Source organism: Euprymna scolopes, chromosome 30 (genome assembly GCF_053919585.1).
Source record: "Euprymna scolopes isolate OS-2025 chromosome 30, ASM5391958v1, whole genome shotgun sequence".
Classification (NCBI taxonomy): Eukaryota; Metazoa; Mollusca; class Cephalopoda; order Sepiida; family Sepiolidae; genus Euprymna; species Euprymna scolopes.
This window is the reverse complement of record NC_136511.1, coordinates 33377641-33397527: the sequence shown is the minus strand read 5'-3', so window position 1 is coordinate 33397527 and position 19887 is coordinate 33377641.

Here is a 19887-nt window from a genome sequence, read left to right as displayed (position 1 = left end):
TCACGCTGGCCATAACCAGCCATTTCTCCCCTACAACTTTACACACTCTCTATTCCGGTGCGGACGTTACTTACCCCCGACCCTGTGCTGCCCTTTTTAACTCTTCTTCTGATTCAAGCCTGCGCACACGCGCCAACTTGCATGGTTTCCTAACCGTTACTGCTGTTCATATCTTCGCAAGCAAGCTATCCTACACTTCCTGTTGAGATTTTCACATGCGCTCTGTTACATAAGAATAACAAAAGCAATTACGATGGTTAAATATATAGAGGAGGATTTGCTGTGTATGTTTACACGTTCCTTACACATCTCTCATTTTATTTTATTTACTTTTTCTTGTTGGAAAAATTCGTTGTGCACTGACCGATTATGTCATCATCGATCCATGCCGCCATTCCCGTATCAATGCTTTAGGCTACCATGTCTTTTACAATTTGGAGTATCTTGTAAACGACAGCGTTAACATAAAGCACTCAAAGATAAATAAAACCAAATTAGATTATATTGAGTTAATCATTGTTGATTTTCGCGCTTGTTTCAACTTTGTTATACGGCGGGAATATACGAGTTAATAATAACAATTTATGGAATATCGATTTTATATGAATTCAAAAGTATAATATAACTAATTACGTTTCTATTAATATTTAAAAGTATACTTTCTTTTACTGACGACATCTTCAACAAGCGTCTACTTCTTTCAAACTCTTACTCACTCAAATCAGCGCATTGCGACTGTATCGTACATTTAATTGTAATATGTAAAATTTTATTGAACATTAAATGGTATGGCTATGTAACCCACACACGCATTTTAAAGAGGGCACACAGCTTAAAAACTGAGGCTACAGTTACGAGGGAAAGGTTTCATATGTTTTAAGAATTATAAGTACAGGCTCCGTCGGACAATACTGTACTAAGAACTAACCAAAAGTAAAAGACCTATTGGTTTTCCTTAAAAATGATACAAAGACCAATTCACAACACTTAAAAACACTGAATTTGATATCCACACATGGGAAACAAGAGCCAATCAATCATATCCAGTATATATATATATATATATATATATATATATATATATATATATATATATGTATATATATATGTATGTATATAAAAGTGAATGTTTCTGTATGTCTGTTTGTCCGTGTGCCTGTCTGTGTACATTTCCCTACGCAATAACTCTGTCAATTTTTAGTCTACATATTCGAAATTTGATATACAGGGTACTGGGATATGGGAAAATCTATGTGATCGGTTTCCGGCCAGAGATTTGGCTGTTAAGTGGTCAAAGTTTAACGATTTGACCTTTGAGAACTCTACCAAACCCTCCGACAATTCGGGGTCTAAACACTTGAAATTTTAGATATAGGTTCCTTGAACATGTATCTTACTTAATAACTTGATTTGAGCCCAAAACAATAAATGTCAAAGTGTCATAATAGGGGTCAAAATACAAAAAAATAAACCGTTTTTGTTGTGTTGATTTTTTTTTTGGCTCAGGATACACCTCCAAACACCCGGGCAACGCCGGGCACCCATGTTAGTATATATATATATATATATATATATATATATATATATATATATATATATATATATATATGAATGATCTGTACACGGTCACGCGTTGCTGTGGTTCAGTTTATTTAAATTAACGCAAAAAAAAAACAGATAGAAATGTGTTTCATATATCCATGTGCTCAATATTTGTGAATAAATAATATTTTGAAGTGTACCTTTTTTCTGTGTAGATGCAGATGTTCTCTGATTTCCGACTGCAGAAGACGCAACATATGTTATGAGAAGCAATAAGAGTGCAGATGTAAGTCACACAAATATAAAAATTGTCAGAATCTTCTTAATGGCTACTGCAATCGCCAAGCGAGTGTTGAATTGCAATATCATAAATTAAAATGGTATGCCCGTTTTTCCTGAGGTTTACAGAAGGGGAAAAATGAGGGTTTAACTTTACTGTAGACATGTATGTTAGCACGAGCAGAAAATCTAATAATTAAAAACATAGCAGATTTATGAAATTATAGTGTTTTTTTAAAAAAATCAATGGATAGAAAAATGGAAAAGAAAACTGTTTGGAGAATAAACCAACAAAAAAGTATGAGACCGAAGAAAAATCCAGGTGGAAGAACGAAAAAAGGAAAAATGTAAAAGTGTTGTAGAATAAGTTTTAAATAAGGAAATAGTTTGACAATATATATATATATATATATATATATATATATATATATATATATATATATATATATATATATATATATATATGTTAACGGGCAGTGCCATTTTTAAACTGTGAACTAAATGTAACTTTTAATGAAAAACAATATGTACTTTTGATGAAAAACAATGGATAGGTTCTGAAATGTGATTTTTTTTTCCTTTTTTTCACTAATTGAACGATTTTATTTCTTAGGAATTTTTTTTTCTTACATGGACAATTTTAGTTCCATCGAGTTGTCTGAGACTTTATAAGTGAGTCGTTTTATTTTATTTTAGAAACGACTGTATTTTAATTGTAAATGTCTAGGTATTTTTGTAAACGACTGTGATTTTTCTTTAATTTTGAATTCTGTGGAATGGTAAAAGATGATGTACTCTGCAGCCGACCTACTTGCTGACGTGGACAAAATTTTGTTGTTTGGATTTTTGTTATTGCTAAGATGGGACTTTGTGATTGCTTATAGGATATTTTTGTATTTTTTAATTTATTATTTTTATGTAATTGATGTGTTGTCAAACGGTATTGGCAGAATTTTCTTGTTCTTTGACATGTATTTTTTTTCGCAGAATGGTGAGGTGAAATCTTTGCTTGTGGGGTCTATTGAAAGAATGATTAATAAAAGAAAGAACGTGCTGTTAATTAATAATCAGAACAGTAATAATAAAATAGGGAAAAAGAGAAAGAAATAAGATTTAAACAGTGTAATAAATAATAATAATAATAAAAAAGTTTCGGAAGAGTCAAAGGTTCAGTGGGTATTAATTTCAATTTTCGAAAAGTAGAATAAATGTTCTATTCGACATGAGTGACGTTTTGACCACATAAGTAAGGTAGAAAAAAAATGATAAATATAGGGTTAAATAAACTATATGAAGAAATGAAAGAAAAAAGTGGGGCGTGAATGGAATTTAATTTCTGTGGCAAGCATGTTAGAATTTTGGAGAGGTGTTGAATTACATGGGTGGTTATTAATTTCATTATTCTCGGGAAATGATTCGAATTTTATTTATTTTATCGTGATTTCTGTTGATTTCGAGTAGAATCAACATGGAGCAAGTTTGAGTACTTCATGTGTGGAAATCCGATGTTTTCCGTGAAGCTATGTGTCTTTAAGGCAGGTTGCGCTTACCGACTTTGGGGGAAAAAAAAAGGTTTTTCTGACATAGCAGTAAACGGAATGTATTCTGTCCAGCGTGAGCGGATCTAGTTGTAATCAACTTCAGGGAGCAAATGAAATGCCCTCTGACATGGTGTAAGGGGCAGAGGGGGTGCAATGGCTGACGTGGCCATTATGCTACGAATCGCTCAAGAGAAGATGAATGAAATATGTATGCAAGTACTTAGGAAAATAAAATGTTACCCTATTGTGAATTAAAGGTACCAAAATTTAAAAAAAAAACCATGCTGGGTGAATTTAATTGGTATTATTAAATTAAATTATTTTGGAATAGATTTGGTTGGTTTAGTTATATTTTAGGGACATTTAGCGCGTAGTTGCATTTTTTTCATGAGAATTAAAAGGCGATTAGGCTGTAGAAAGCAGTTTTTTCTGTTGTTTTATGTTTTTTTAAAATCCACGGTATTGTCCCAAATTAGAAAATTTGGCAGGGGAAATACTATTTTAGAGTAATGAGTACCCTGTTAAAACAATACTAGTGATTCCAGTGAGTTGGAAGATGCCACGTAGGCCCAAGCAACGGCAATAAGTCTTGTCCAACAAAAGTCTGGCGTGCGAGGTCGCGATAATTCCTCAGGGTACGGAGCGACTGGACAGTCGGTACCAAGCCTAATCACGGGGAGATAGAAGAAAGGGAAAGATGCAGATTACGTAAGGGACAAGATAGAGCCTTATTATTTTTTTATTTTTTTTAGAGGAATGTGTGAGGGACATCTGGGTTGGAATCTTGGGACTTGCTGGGAATGCGGAAAAATCACAAAGGGAAAGCTACTTAGTTAGAAATCGATGCGCAAGTAAGCTTTGGCGCATTAGTTAGGGAGTGATGATTCCGTATCTTGTCGGGTTCCAGGAACTCAAACAGGCTCCGAGTGAATCAGTGTGAAGGCGTATCTTGGCTTAGACCAACCAAGGAAGTTAGTAGAAGAGCTTTGTGAAGTCCCAAAGTAGTAGATAGAATAGAACAAAGCTCCAGTAATAGGACCACTCAGAGAAAGACGTCAGGGCATTACAGTAAAGGAAAAAAAAACTGGGACTTAGGCCTATGCTGAAAGTCGAGAACGCGAGTGGGATGGTTGGGTCGGTAGAGCATCAGACTTTTAATTTTAGGGTCAGGGGTTCGAGTCCCCATGCGATAAAGCTACCACCAACATGGAGCATCCGACGTTCTGGTCGTAATTGCGATATGCTGGCCCCATTTCGAAAAAGTGATCGAAAATGGAGTCTCCATTTGTTTGGCCAAGTGGTCCAAATAAAGAGCAGAGTCAGTGGAAAATATCCAACAATGCGACCGCCTAGACAAGATGTATATCTGCAAAGTTGTATCTTTGTCTAACTTGGAAGCAAGTTAATGTCGAGGAGAGACTTTCGAGAAGCAGCAGAAGGGTTGATAGTGTAGTAGAAGAGTACTGGTGCCTGATCTTTCTTGGAAAAGGGGTGAGTCCGGAAAGTGAAAAAATAAAGATGTACTTCGGACATAATTATTTTTTTTTTAGTTAGTTAGTCATTAAAAATGTATGGCTTGCCATACATTTTGATAAAAAAGGGGTGGAGGAATGTTAACGGGCATCTCTCCCCCCTCTCTCTCTCTGGCTTTCTTACTCTTTCTATTTTCTCTCTCTGTGTCTCTATAAGAGAATAGAGAAGGAGAGAGGGAGAGAGAGAGAGAGAGAGAGAGAGAGGTGAGTAAACGTGGAGGTAGACACGTTTACCAGAACCAAAGGTCAGCTGACCAAATTACGTATGTGTGATGTGGTTGGCTAGATCTGGGAGATTTGATTTGAGCTTTGAAGAAGACGGACGTTTTCCGTGGTCTCCTCCCTCTTAACTGGGGAGGGGGGAGACGAACGCTGACATGTGTGAAGAAGAAGCACACAAGCAGATTTCACTTTACACCTGCTGCAGGACCTCTGGGGAAAGTGAAATAAAAACTATAAAACCATTTCATCGTCTTGGAGTGATAAATCTTCGTCAAACAGGTATCAAGTCTCCCTCCAGGATGAGAAATTGCCAGATGGTTAAACAGCGAGAAACAGAGGTAGGTTCAGAAATTACATGTCACACACACGATTCCCTTTATGATAATCAAACACACAACCATTTATATTAGAGACAATCACACGGAATCTTTCTTATGTTATATAGAAAACGTAAAATGTGCCCCTAAATGAAGAACTCTATATAACATATTCAAATGTAACGAAAGCTCAATTTGGTACCCCTCAAAGAAAAAACTCAATGAAGAACGAATATATAACATATATATATATATATATATATATATATATATATATATATATATATATATAAATATGTATATTTTCCCTCATTCTTTTGTAGGAAAAATATTGCTTTCAAATACAATACGTTAAATACATTTTTTGCATATTTGAAATCACTATTATATATTTAGAGAATATAATAATCGTGAAACAATAGCTTCTACTAAATATGAAATCTGCATGGGTTAAAATATCTTATTTAAGCGTATTTACTAACAGGCTATATATATATATATATATATATATATATATATATATATTGTCATTCGCATACAGTACTATTTCTCTGTTTCACAGCTCATCAGTGCGACTAGACAAGCAACTACCTCAAGCGATCGAAACCCGATCACCCAAACGAGAGTCGGAGCTTCTAACCGTTGCTCTATACCTAAGCTCAATTTTTTTAGCACAAAGAGCATCACTTCATTAACTAATGGTAATTTGTATATCACTCCCCAAATGCTCAACCTAAGATAGGGAGAATTTTATATATACACTTGTGCCCGATATTATTCATACCCCCCTTTGAAAATTGAGTTTATTAGGTGTAACTTTGTAAGAATTTATTGTTTACGTCCATATTGATACATATTCTTAATAAACCTCTTCTGATCATTTTCGTCATTTTAAAATCTCGGGATACTTGTAATAAAAGAAATATACAGCTATTTATAAAATCTGCAATGTTCAAAAATAATCATACCCCCTTATTTTTTCAGTATTAATCGAGTTTCTGACTGTTTGTTTCATGTTTGATTCTTATTTTGAATGCTTTTATACAACCTTTGATTAATTTCATTTCGTTTTTTGCATTTTTCAGAAATTAAAATTATATCAACTGAAAACCAATAAAAGAATAAAAATTATTAGAATGGGGAAGAAAAAAGAGCTTAGTAATGATCTTAGGACTAAAATTGTGAATTCACATAAGGATGGTTTAGGTTACAAGTCAATTTCCAAGAAATTTGAGGTCCCTACAGAAACAGTACAGAGCATCATTAAAAAATTCCAGAGCCACCACACAACAAACAACTTGATTGGTAGAGGAAGGAAAAGGAAACTGTCTGCTAGAGCCACCAGGAATATTGTAAGAAGTGTTAATGCAAATCCAACCACCACTACTAAGGACATTTTAGAAAATCTGGAGTCTTCTGGCATAAACATATCAAGGCAAACATTGCAAAGGACTCTGCATGAAAATGGTCTGAAAGGAAGAAGACCAAGAAGGACTCCATTGCACACCGGAAAACACCTTGCAGCACTTCTAAAGTTTGCTAGGACCCATGTGAATTCTCCAGAGTCCGTTTACTCAAGTATTTTGTGGACTGACGAAACAAAAATTGAATTGTTTGGCCATATGGATGCTTCTTACGTTTGGAGGAAGAAAGGAGAAGCTTACAACCCAAAGAACACCATACCCACGGTGAAACATGGTGGTGGTAGCCTAATGTTTTGGGGCTCCTTTTCGGCTAGTGGTCCAGGTAGTTTGGTCAAGATAGATGGAACCATGAAGAAGGAGCAATATTTGGAGATACTCCAGAAAAAACATTAGACAGGATGCGGAGAAGCTCCATTTAGGACCAAACTGGGTCCTTCAACAGGATAATGATCCAAAGCATACTGCCAAAATAGTCAAGAAATAGTTTGAGGATAATCAAATTAATGTTTTGGAATGGCCTAGCCAGAGTCCCGACCTGAACCCTATCGAAAACCTCTGGCACATATTGAAAACTGAGGTTAAAAAGCGAAAACCTAGAAATTTTAGGGATTTGAAGAACTACTGCATTGAAGAATGGTCAAAAATCAGTGTTGATGCTTGTAAAAACCTTGTTGATAAATATCCAAAACGGTTATAGGCAGTTATTAAGAATAAAGGGCATGCTATTGACTATTAGTAAGAGAGGTATGAATAATTTTGAACTAGTGCCATTATTGTTTTTCTTTGTATAATGTTTCAAACTTGCATAATTTATTTATTTGTTGAGTTTAAATTAAATGCTTATGCTTGATTTATTGTTTGAAATCCCTTTAATATTGTCTACCTTCTGGTTTGAGCAATATTCTTATAGAAATCTCAAAGATCCGAGGGGTATGAATAATATCGGGCACAAGTGTATATATATATATATATATATATATATATATATATATATATATATATATATATATATATATATATATATAAAGCTGAACGTCTGTGTGTGTGTGTCTGGTTGCGAATAGGCTCCTATATGGCTGACTATTATAGAAAACTGATCACATATAGTGATAGAAGATGTATCGAGACACAGGAATGTTAATGTTTGATCTGGCATAATGATGATTCATTAAAATTGTGGGGTCTGCGCACGTGCCTGGTCCACAAGTATGGAAATAAAAAATGAAAAAATTAAAAAAAGAACGTTTAAAAATGTCTTTGATATAGATGTACATAATACTACTTTGATAAGTACGTTTTAACTTAAATAGGGATGGTTTAATAAAATTGTGTGGTCTGCGTTAACGCCCGACCTCCATAGAATGAAAAGAGGCACAGACTTCAATAAAGACTTTTCATATCTATCTGCGTATGTATACTTTGATAATGTTTCTGTTTGAAGAAATATGGCATAATAAAAGTATGGGGTGTTCGTTCGCGCCTGACCTCCATAGAATGGGAATATGTCACAGAGTTTAACAAGGTTTTTTTTAAATATAGATTCACAGAATATTGTGATAAGTGTTACAGTGTGATCAGGTATGGTATAATAAATTATGGGATTTATCTATTTTATTTTTACTTTCATCATATTTTGCTTTGCTTTTGATACCCCCAAATTCGAAGTTATCTCTTTACACCCTTTCCTTTTCATAAACTATCATATTTTCATAAATCAGAATCCATTTTCTGTAGGCTGTTTTTGAACCCAGTCAACGACGGATACCTTTGCTAGTATATATATATATATATATATATATATATATATATACATGTATATAGTCTTTGAAGTTTTTAACCTTTAAAACTATACAAAAAATATTTGTTATCATTCGTTAGAAAACCATCTAGTCAGTAAATCACCTGCAATCACTGCATCAACTCGCTCTCGAATTTACTATAGTACTAATAATTTATTTTTCAAGGGATCATCAGTTGTGTACCATGAAACACTGTTTCGGGGATTTAAAAACAAAACAGTATATTACACCATGGCTCCCCAGCAGTGTTGAGCAAACACCACCACCCTTAATCTTAGGAAGAAGACATGTTACAAACATTTTATCCAATTTCCTATTCTTAATTGCAATTACTAACCTTTTCATACTATAAAAATGAATTTCTTACCTGTGCGATTCATAAATTTCCACATTTAAAATGGATACATTATTTATTTTTTTTGAATTTCTCAGTCTTTATTTATAAGATTAGGATTAACTTATTTAACTACTTATCACCCCCACGATGATTAGTATTTAGTATATCTACATTCTTATTTAAATTAGATATATAAAGGTTAAAACTATTTTTACATATGTACATTTTTTTTATATATATCATTGTTTAAATATAATTATCCACGTGTTTCTTCGTCTACGACTCATCAGGGGGGAATAATCTTGCGAGATTCGAAATCGGGACCCCATTGTATTATTATTATTATTATTATTATTATTATTATTATTATTATTATTATTAATAATAATAATAATAATAATAATAATAATAATAATAAATTAGTAATGCCTACATAGATTTAGCGCATTATCGAAAACGTTACATAATTTTAGATATAACTAGCATTTCATCCCCATGTAGTGTTCAAGACTGTATGTGCATCTTTTGATTTGGGCGTGCTCGATATGACAATTCGATTGGCCGCTCAATTTTAATACTTTTAACACATGTTCCCGAAACTTTTATTTTCCTTTATCTTTTTATTCCAACCAATCCGAATTGATTCCTGTTTTAGTCACGTAAATTATTTCAAGTTTAGATTGTACCCAATGAAGCAGTTCAAAATGACAAGAATGATATATTGATTCAATAAATTATTTTTGTTTCATCCGCAGACAAAACATATAAGTTTTCCCTAATTGATCGATATGTTTTAAGGAATGAATTCCTATTTGAGTCACGTAAATTTTTAAGAGTTGGGATTTGGCCCAAAGAATATTAGTGATTTCCAAAGTTAAACAATATGATTTCAGCGCAATCAGCTAGAATCGAAATCGATGAACAAAACTTACAGCACTCCTGTTATAGCATGAACTGGGTGTAAATGAGCGTAATTCAACTATCATTAACGTATATTCTTATTTACCCGTGCGTACAAGAGAGGTTTAAGTCGTTTACTAAATTCGAATTTCTTTAAATGTTGACCACTTCGCAGCGATTTTAACTTGCCGAAGAAAACAGTCCATAGTTCAACCGTGTTTTCTTAATGATAAATAGGTGAATAACTATCATTGTCAATAATTTGTGTGATTAAATTAGGATGCAATCTAGAGTTGTAATAAAAATCAATAACATTTTAGATAAGAATTCCACATTCGAATAAACCGCACGAACAGAGTTAGCTCCTAATATTTTGTGGAGAAAAATTACAGAAATGTAAGTGTGAAATATGAGCTCAATTCATATTTTAATCGTGGTTTACTTTGTAAATTACAAAGAAAACTGAAAAAAAGAAAATTATTTTCTGAAAATAAATAATGAAAGAAAGAAATACATAAATAAAATAACCACTGGATCAAATTGCGTGACTTTTTTGGAATAGTACGTTTTAGTTCCTCGTCGGTTACGTACATAGTACATCGTAAAGATTTATTTTGTTTTTTTGGCATATTTTACATTTTTATTTTATTGTTAAATACGTGGAACTTTGGATTTTCTCAACAAATATTATAATTGCAACGCAGGAATTGTATAAATGTAAAGTTTTTAAATTAAAAAAAGGTCAAATGAAATTAATAAATTCAGCAAAGAGAAAATTAATTACAGGAAAGAAAAATTACCCCACATGCTTAAAGTCACGTGACATTTGGAATGTGACATTTTCATCCTGTATCGGGTACGTTCACCACACAGCTTTTTTTCTGAATTATTATTATTATTATTATTATTATTATTATTATTATTATTATTATTATTATTATTATTATTATTTATTTATTTATTTATTTATTTATTTATACATTTTGTGAAGTATGTTGGAATATGGAGTGTCACCAACAGTCATTGTAATTGCAATGCTAGCGTTGTAAAAGGAAAAAAGTCTTCATTGCGGAATTAAGATGGGGTTAATTTCCTAAGTATTTGCCTAAATTTCTACGTAAATTTTATTTATTAACAAATTAATCTTACACAATACTAACAGAAAAACTAAAGTTATAAAAACAAATATATATATATATATATATATATATGTATATATATATACGTACATCGAAACCATTTTTGCTGCGTGTTTTTTATGAAAGTGTTATTGTAGACTTATTTTATAAAAACATTTTATCTAAAGAATATCGGATTTGTAGAACAAATAATAAGAATGAAAAAATGATGAAGATTGAAACCGCAAGAAAGATTTTAGCAGTTAGCCACGCAAACCACTGCACCTAAAAGACACCTATTTCAAAACAGTTGTACATTTACTACATAAATAGATGTGTGTTACAGGATGTGCACATGCGCTCAACGATGCCATGGTTCCACGTTCGTTAAGGTGCCATGCTTCAATGGTTGAACCACGGTTTGCAACTGTTTTAACCAAGTAAATACCTCGAATAAAATTCTGCACCAAAAATGCAATCTTTTAACTCACTGCACGCCGTCCAGAGACCATCCGTCTGGAAGAAGATTCAATTTGCAAAACGGACACACACACACACACACATACACACACACACACGGACATAGTGATATTTATATATTAGATGATGATCTTTTATGCATAAAAAGTCTGATAATATCTATAATTAAAAAAGTGTCCAGTGTAAAAACTATTTATGCACTTCAGATACGGTTCCTGGTATTGCAATCGTAAAAAAAATACTACTGTTTAAGGTCTGTGCATTTTGCTTATTTATTTTAGGAAACTTAATCACGGTTTAATTTTCGTACAAACAAACTAATTAAAAAATACCAGAACAGTTAAAACTATATAGAAAGCATAAGCTTTTTCTACGCCAACAGAAATAACGTTTTTATTCAGCTTTTGATTTATTTTGCGTTTCCTCGAGAATCAAATTCCATTTTCGAATCTCTCCAGATCATTGCCTCTTTTCTGTCAAATAAAAAAAACTGCAAATGATTGATGGGCTTGTATTTTTATTCACTTGATCTCAATCGAAATAAGGTAACGCATTAAGTAGTTACCTTTTAGGTTAGCAATACATCATTGCCAGAATAGAAAGTGTCAATTGCGCAATGCACGATATTCTTCCATAACACATCATTCACCTACTTACACGCAATTTCCTATCTGGATAAACATTAGCACATGAATTACACATTCAGTAATGTCGGAAGATTTTTTGTCGATACACCGTGATAAATATGCATTGATCTTCAGTACAGAAAACACACGGTAAAGCACTTGTTCAGAAAAAAAACAATTGTATCCACATGTCTAATTATCCTATATACTAAATCCCAAATATGTAGATCAAATATTCGTTGAGTATATAGGTTTAAAAGTGTCCTCACATCACACAGTATTTACTTCAAAAGTGCTCAATACGTAGGTAGAGCTAGTTAGTAATATATATACATATATATATATGTATATATATATATATATATATATATATATATACAATCAACACTTATTCAACCTCCACAAATTAAATGTAGGAAATAATACTTATCTTCGTTTATGAGACGATTAGAATGTATATATTCCCTGTATTTGTTTACATATCAAACATTGGTTCAGCCCTGTTTACAAAATATAACAAATTGAAGTCAAGCATTAAACATCCATACTGTTTTCCTTTAACAATGATATATATATATATATATATATATATATATATATATATAGTAAGTTATCAATATATATATATATATATATATATATATATATATGCAATTAAGCTACACAGAATATTCCGCGTTTCCTACACGCAAGGATTCGTCAGCCATGACGAAGCCTAGCGTGGATGAAACGCGGAATATTATGTGTAGCTTTATTGCCACATATAATTTTATAACTTACCACTAAGCTCTACCAAAACATTTAGCACTGTTAAAGTAAATACTTAAAGTCTACGCATAAATTATACTTTCGTATTTTAATGTATGTGATTAAATCATGTAGTCATATATATATATATATATATATATATATATATATATATATATATATATATATATATGTATGTATGAGAAAGAAGTGAACCATAATGGAATGTTAAAAAAACACATAAGTCGATTAAAAAAATCACGAAATGTAATACAACCCAAGGAAAAAGTGGACACTATTCGGATGTTATAAAATAAATAATCCATTAAGGAAAAACAATACGATGTTAAAAAAAAAACCCCGAAGCGCTTTTCGTCAGACAGACTTTTCAAGGATATACGTCTGGCAAAAGGATAGAATATTTTTCTCTCTTTTTTCCTCTTTTTTCTTTTGTAGAATTGTTGTAATAATAAGCGAAAGGGAAACACACGAACGAAAAACAAAATGTGTCCCTCCAAATAATGCCAACTCTAACCGAACGTTTCTCTGCTCACACAAAGTAGGGGGGCTAACTCTGATTGCAAGCGCCTCGGGAACAGACAGGTGGAACTTAGTGCGTACTCTGCGTAAAACAGAAAATGATCCAAAGAGAATGTAGAAACACAGTCTTTTTCATCTAAGTGTTGTCCAATAACCGATTCTACTAATTGGGAACTCCTGGGAATAGGCTGATGATCTAGGATGTAACGGGGCACATGCTGAGCGATTCTAAGCTGAAGACGCTGGATCGCCTTGCGTATATAGACCGCAAAACACCGACGTTGAAATTTATAAACAATATTGCTGGAATGCGAGATAGGCAAGATGTCCTTACCAAAAGAGGGAAATGCGCGTTTTGTAGAAAAGGCTATTCGGAGGGATAAAGCGCCAAAATTCGAAGTGACAAGAGAGGAAATCTTGTCTCGAATACGTTGGCCTTATGGTCCAATCCAAGGAAACTTGAGGTATACTGGAAATCTAGATGGACCATATTTGGGTTGCTCAGAAAAGGATTCTATTATTTTTTTTTGTTTAAAATTTTGTTGGCCAATGGAGGTGGATATCCATTCATAATGAACATTCGTTTAATATTATCGATTTCGAAATCGATACAAGAAGTTGTGGAAATTGCAAGTGCCCGATGGGTTCGGTTTCGAATAATGTTGAACTTCCTAGTTGTTGTTGCGAAAGAATCCTAACTCAGGTAAAGTAGGTTTTCTATAAACGGGGGTGATAAAGGATGACCCACATTTAGAAACTAAATCATCCAAGAAAGGATGGGAATTTTTTTTCTCTATCTCCATCGTAAATGAGATGCAAGAGTGCAAATCAATTAATAATTTAAAGAAAGATGCAGCTTCGTCATGCGTAGTGAAACAAGAAAAAGTGTCGTCAGCGTAACGATTTTAACAGGTCGGTCTTCGGCACTTATTGAACAACTGTAATTATTTTTTAATCGACTTATTTATTTTACAACAACCGAATAGCGTTATCTATTTTTTAACATTCGATTATGGTTTACTTATTTCTCACCATGTTAAAATTGTGCTATTCTTTTTTTTTTTTTAACACAGTGGTCACCACTTATCAAGGCCCGGAATCACTCAGGGATAAGGGTTATTGCAAGTACATTACGTTAGTGAGGAGATTTGCTGAAGTGTTTACTTAAGGGGGCGGTTCATTAGGAATTTGTTAACATTGGACTTGAAGAAATCCAAGTTGTAGTCCGGAGGGAAGCAGGCAGACGGAACAGAGTTCCACAGGCGTGCAGTTCTAAGAAAGAAGCTTTGTTCATGGAATCCGCGTTTTGATTTAGGCACAGATATAGAGTGGGGGAAATTTTTCACAGTAGATTCAGCTAGACGGGTGTTTTTCGTGAAAGATTGGCGAGGGGGGACCAGAGATTGGAGTTCAGACGAGCACCTGCCATGGAAATTACGATAAAACAAGGATAGGCTCGCAACGTCTCTTCAGTGGGAGAGAGGTTGCAGGGTAGAGAAAAGGGCATCCCCCACTAAGTCACGAAGTCTATTTTGTACTCTGTCAAGGCAGGATAGGCTGTTTTTAGGAGCTCCTGCCCAAATATGGCAACAGTATTCCATCCTTGCACGTACTTGGCTTTTATATAGATAGAGAATTGCATCAATAGTGAGATATCTTCTCGAGCGGTAGAAGGACCCCACCATCTTCCAGCGACCTTGTCAACAGACTTGATGTACGTGTTCCATTTCAGATCAGGAGTAAAGGTCAAACCCAGAAGCTTGTCAAAACACGGAGCCTCACCCAGACGAGAGCCATCCATCACAATTGATGCCAGCTGGGGATCAGAGCGTTGATGATGTAAGGATAGGAGTTTGGTTTTGGATGCATTAAAGTAACCAGCCACATCTTCTCCCACTGAACCACGCGCTCGAGATCAGAGGAGAGAGAATCAGAGAGAACTTTGTCATTTACAGCCTTTGATGTGTTGCCGTAGATGGTTGTGTCATCAGCATAGATGGCAACGAATGATTTAAGTATGTGTTTAGGGAGGTCATTGATGTAAATCAGGAAGAGAGTTGGGCCCAGGATTGACCCCTGGGGGACTCCAGCATTTATATTGCAGGCCTCTGATTTTTATCCATCGACCACTACTCTTATGAGCCTATCGGAGAGAAATGATTTAATGATTGAGAAAACATTTCCCGTTATACCGTAGCTGGAAATCTTGTGAAGTAGACCCTTATGCCATACCTTGTCAAAGGCCTTTGATATGTCAAGAGCAATTGCCCTAGAAAGGAAGCCTTTGTCAAGAGATTCACTTATCCTGTGGGATATAACCGTCAGCACATCTGCGGTAGATCTTGCAGAGCGGAAACCATATTGTGCGTCACTAAGAAGGTTATTCCTGCCGAGGTGGTTGACTATTTCTCTATTTAATATGGATTCCAGCAACTTACTCATAACACACAGGAGACTTATAGGTCTGTATTGAGAGGGAGATGACTTATCACCTGAATTCTTAAATATAGGGCAAACTTAAGACGTCTTCCAGGGAGTCGGAAAGCACTTCTCCTTAAGGCAGCGCTTAAATAGTTTCGTAAGTATGGGAGCAAGTTCTGGTTGAAGCTTTTTTAACACTATAATTGGGATGCCATCAGGGCCAGTTGCTTTACTGGACTCTAGGTTCTTTATTAGCTTGGCGACCTCCTGCACGCATATTTGTATGTTACCTAGCTTGTTCTGTGTTATAGGAGGAAATATGGGGAGTTGATGGCCTTCGTCGCATAGGGTAGAATTAGCTGCGAAGTTCTTTGCAAATAGTTTGGCCTTGTCTGACGCTGACGAGATGACCTCTGGTCCATTGATAATGGTTGGTATAGAACGCACAACTCTGTTCAGGATCTTATTTGTTATTTGCCAAAACTGGTGGGATCCTAGTTGGATTTAACAGACTGGGCATATAGTTCTCTTGCATTTTTATTACTCTTTTACAGTAGTTGCTGGCAGACCTGAAAGCAACTTTAGTTTCAGTGCATCTATTACGTGGGTAGCTATGGAAAAAGTGATTTCTGTGCGCGATAGCAGCAGCACATTCTGGGAGGAACCATGGCTGGCTGTTAGGTTTTTGTTGAAATTTTTAGATGGTATGAATTGGTCTATGCCTACAATTAACCATTCGGTCAGATCTGATACTATAGAGGACACATCCTTTTTAAACATGGAGTGCAGATGTAAATCAGATATGAATGTACGGAAGCTATCCCAGTCAGCCATTCTAATAAAGGTATATATATATATATATATATATATATATGTATACATATATATAGAGAGAAAGAGAGAGCGAGAGAGAGAGAAAGAGATAGAGAGGGAGGGAGAGACAGTCATCCACATACTGTACTGTTTCGCTGTTTCACAGCTTATCAGTGCGGCTAGACAGGCAACTGCCTCAAGCAAGGATCGTAATCCGACCGCCCAAATGACAGTCAAGGCTTATATATATATATATATATATATATATATATATATATATATATATGTGTGTGTGTGTGTATATATACTAGCTGTATCCGGCCACGCGTTGCTGTGGCTCAGTTTGTAAAAATGGAAAACATTCCTCAAGAAAAATTCGTTTATTTACTTATATAACAATATAACAACTGTTATTGATTAAAAAAATAGCAAAAAATAATAAATTTTTTGCAATTTTTTTAATCAATAAAAGTTGTTATTTTTTCCCAAAAAAAAAAGATTAATATTTTACCATAAATTGTTAGGTGAAAGTTTTTTTTCAGGAAAACTTGCATTTTTTTTAAAGAAATTTGGCTGTAAGAGTTTCTCTTTGAAAACGGAATTTTTATTTTAAAATGAACAGATGAATGTTTTACATGAACACTGTAAATAGGTAGGTGAAAGTAGAGAAAAGTTTGATTCTTTTTTCCAAGAGAATGTACAAATTATTTTTAACAGATGTTAAGAAAATAAACAGAAAAATACTTCCAACATTTATTATGCAAAAAAATAAATAAAATGTTGATTTAGTGTTTCAACATTATGCTTATAAAAATGCAAAAAAAACTTGCTAAGTATGCGCTGTTTTACGGTTGTTGTAAAAATGGAGCGGAAACTTAAATTTCGCTCCGTTTTAATCTTCCTTAATTTTTTATTGTGCCCCCCAAACGAATAGAATCAAAACAGTAACATTCAACAATTGTACTTTATGTATATAAAAACAAAATATTTAAAAAAAAAGTTAATAACGAAAAGGAAATAATTCCATTTTTCGACGAAAAAGTCAGTTTGGTATTTTGTTATTTTTTACATAAGTCTAGCTTACCATTCACATTTGAAGTGTCGACATTTATAGGTTGTCGGGTACATTTACAACGAATAAATACTCCAATCTACCCATGTTAAGAATGGCTTTCGGAATAGACACCCCTAACCTTGTCAGCATACCCGAAAAGCTATAAAAGTTGGCGTGTCGAATGTGAACGATGAGTTGGACGTAATTTAAAAATGTACCGAATTTAAAAGGGAAACAAATTCAAATTTCTGTTCCATTTTTACAACAACCGTAAAGCAGAGAATTCTATGCAAATTTTACCTAACTTATTGTATTAATGCTATTTTTTTTTTGCTTGAAAAAAATATATAGGTTTGACTATAAATTCCTAAACTCATTTCGCCCTAAACAATTTAGATGCCTGAAATAGGAATCTAATTGAATCTTTAATTTCCCGTAATAGTATGCGAGAAATTCATTTTTCTTCGAGTTATATCGAATTTATTAATACGGACTTTAGGGGATTTTTTCGTAATGTTACTGTAAAAAATATTTTTTTATTGTTGCAAGTTACGATACTTTATTTATATAAAAAAGCAAAAATAAATTCTTGCATTTTTTATTTATCACTGAAAACCATAATTTTAGTAAAGGTATTTTTTGTTTACACAAAATAAAACATGTTCACTAAGAGTTAAGTGAAAATAATTAGTTTATTATATTCTGCGATCATTATTTTATAAATACTGAAATTTTCGTTAAAATTAGTTAATGTCCTGATTTTTGGTGAATTTTTAAGTAAAGGGAGGGGTCAAAATGTTTATACACTTTGAGCGTCGGCATTCATTTTGTCTGTAGCTACCATTTTTCGATGAATATTTGATAGGAAAGCGACCACGTGTGGTTAATTTAAATTAAATATCAATCACATGGTTACATTATCAATAATCATGTGATTAAACCCATTGAAAATTTACCGATATTGTAAACACATTCTGTTTACATTAAGCCTGTAGTGGTGAGACCAAAATATCCTTTTAGTGATATCACATGCAATGTTGGCAATTGAGATTAAAAAAAAAACCGCGAGATCAGGAGAAAGAAATCTCCAGAAAATGGCTAGATTTAAAACTTTTATCGTCTGAAATTTTCAAAAATCGCTAATCACCCCCCCCCAAAAAAAAACCCTATTTTTTACTTCCTACCATAAAAAATTATAAATATAGTATATTCAATATATAAAATGTTCCGTGTATTCTCACTATACGTTTCTGGAATTATGTTGAAGGTGTTAGCTCCCCAGAAGGCTTACATATTTTATCGGCTACTTTTACCTGTCTTTTTTTCAGAGAGGGTATTTTTTGCCAGAAACAAATCATAAACTCAAACTTTTTGTTACAAAAGTTAAATTGAAATATATTGCAAATTAAACATCACAATAACGGTGCAACATATTTTGAAATTAGAAAAATTAAAAAAACAAAAAATCTTTTATTTTAGCATGTTTAAAGTATTTAGTTTGGTAGATAATTAAATTCTACTGTATTGGCATAATTTTTTTTGCTGTTGTATCTTGCTTCTTATAATTTTCGACTAAATACTTCTAAATTAAGCTGGGTTGCTTAGATCGTATTTTAAACAAAAGTTCGGAGGTTAGAATGCCCCCTGGCCTAAAATGTACTTGGAAAAATCGATTTTATAGTGAGATTTAAGAATGGTTAGGCGAAGGAAAACGTGAAAAACCAAAACAAATAATCAATAAATAATTGTTACCAAAGGCAATAAATGCTACTTTTTTTACTTACATGAATGAGTTTATTTTATGTTTTAAAGTATTTTCAAGCACTTTTCTTTATTTTCTAATCTAAAATTGCGACTGTGTGGGTGCGAAATATCTCCAGATTTTCTAGAATTCCCCGCTAGATTGCAAGCGAAATCTCCAGATCTAGCAGGAAAACCGCTAAATTGGAAACACCAGTCACGTGACGGGAAGCGGTAATAAATAAGTGCCCCTAAATAAAAAATGGCCTATCGGTACAAAGAAAACTACCTATTTATTATAGAAAAAATAAGTATAATGTTATAATTAAAAAGAAATATATAAAAAACACACATGGGTATAGTAAACATATCATATCAAAACGGGGAAGCCATCCGTCTAGTGGTTCTTTAGACTATTAATTTCGAACGAACGGAGAGTTACATTTATATATAGA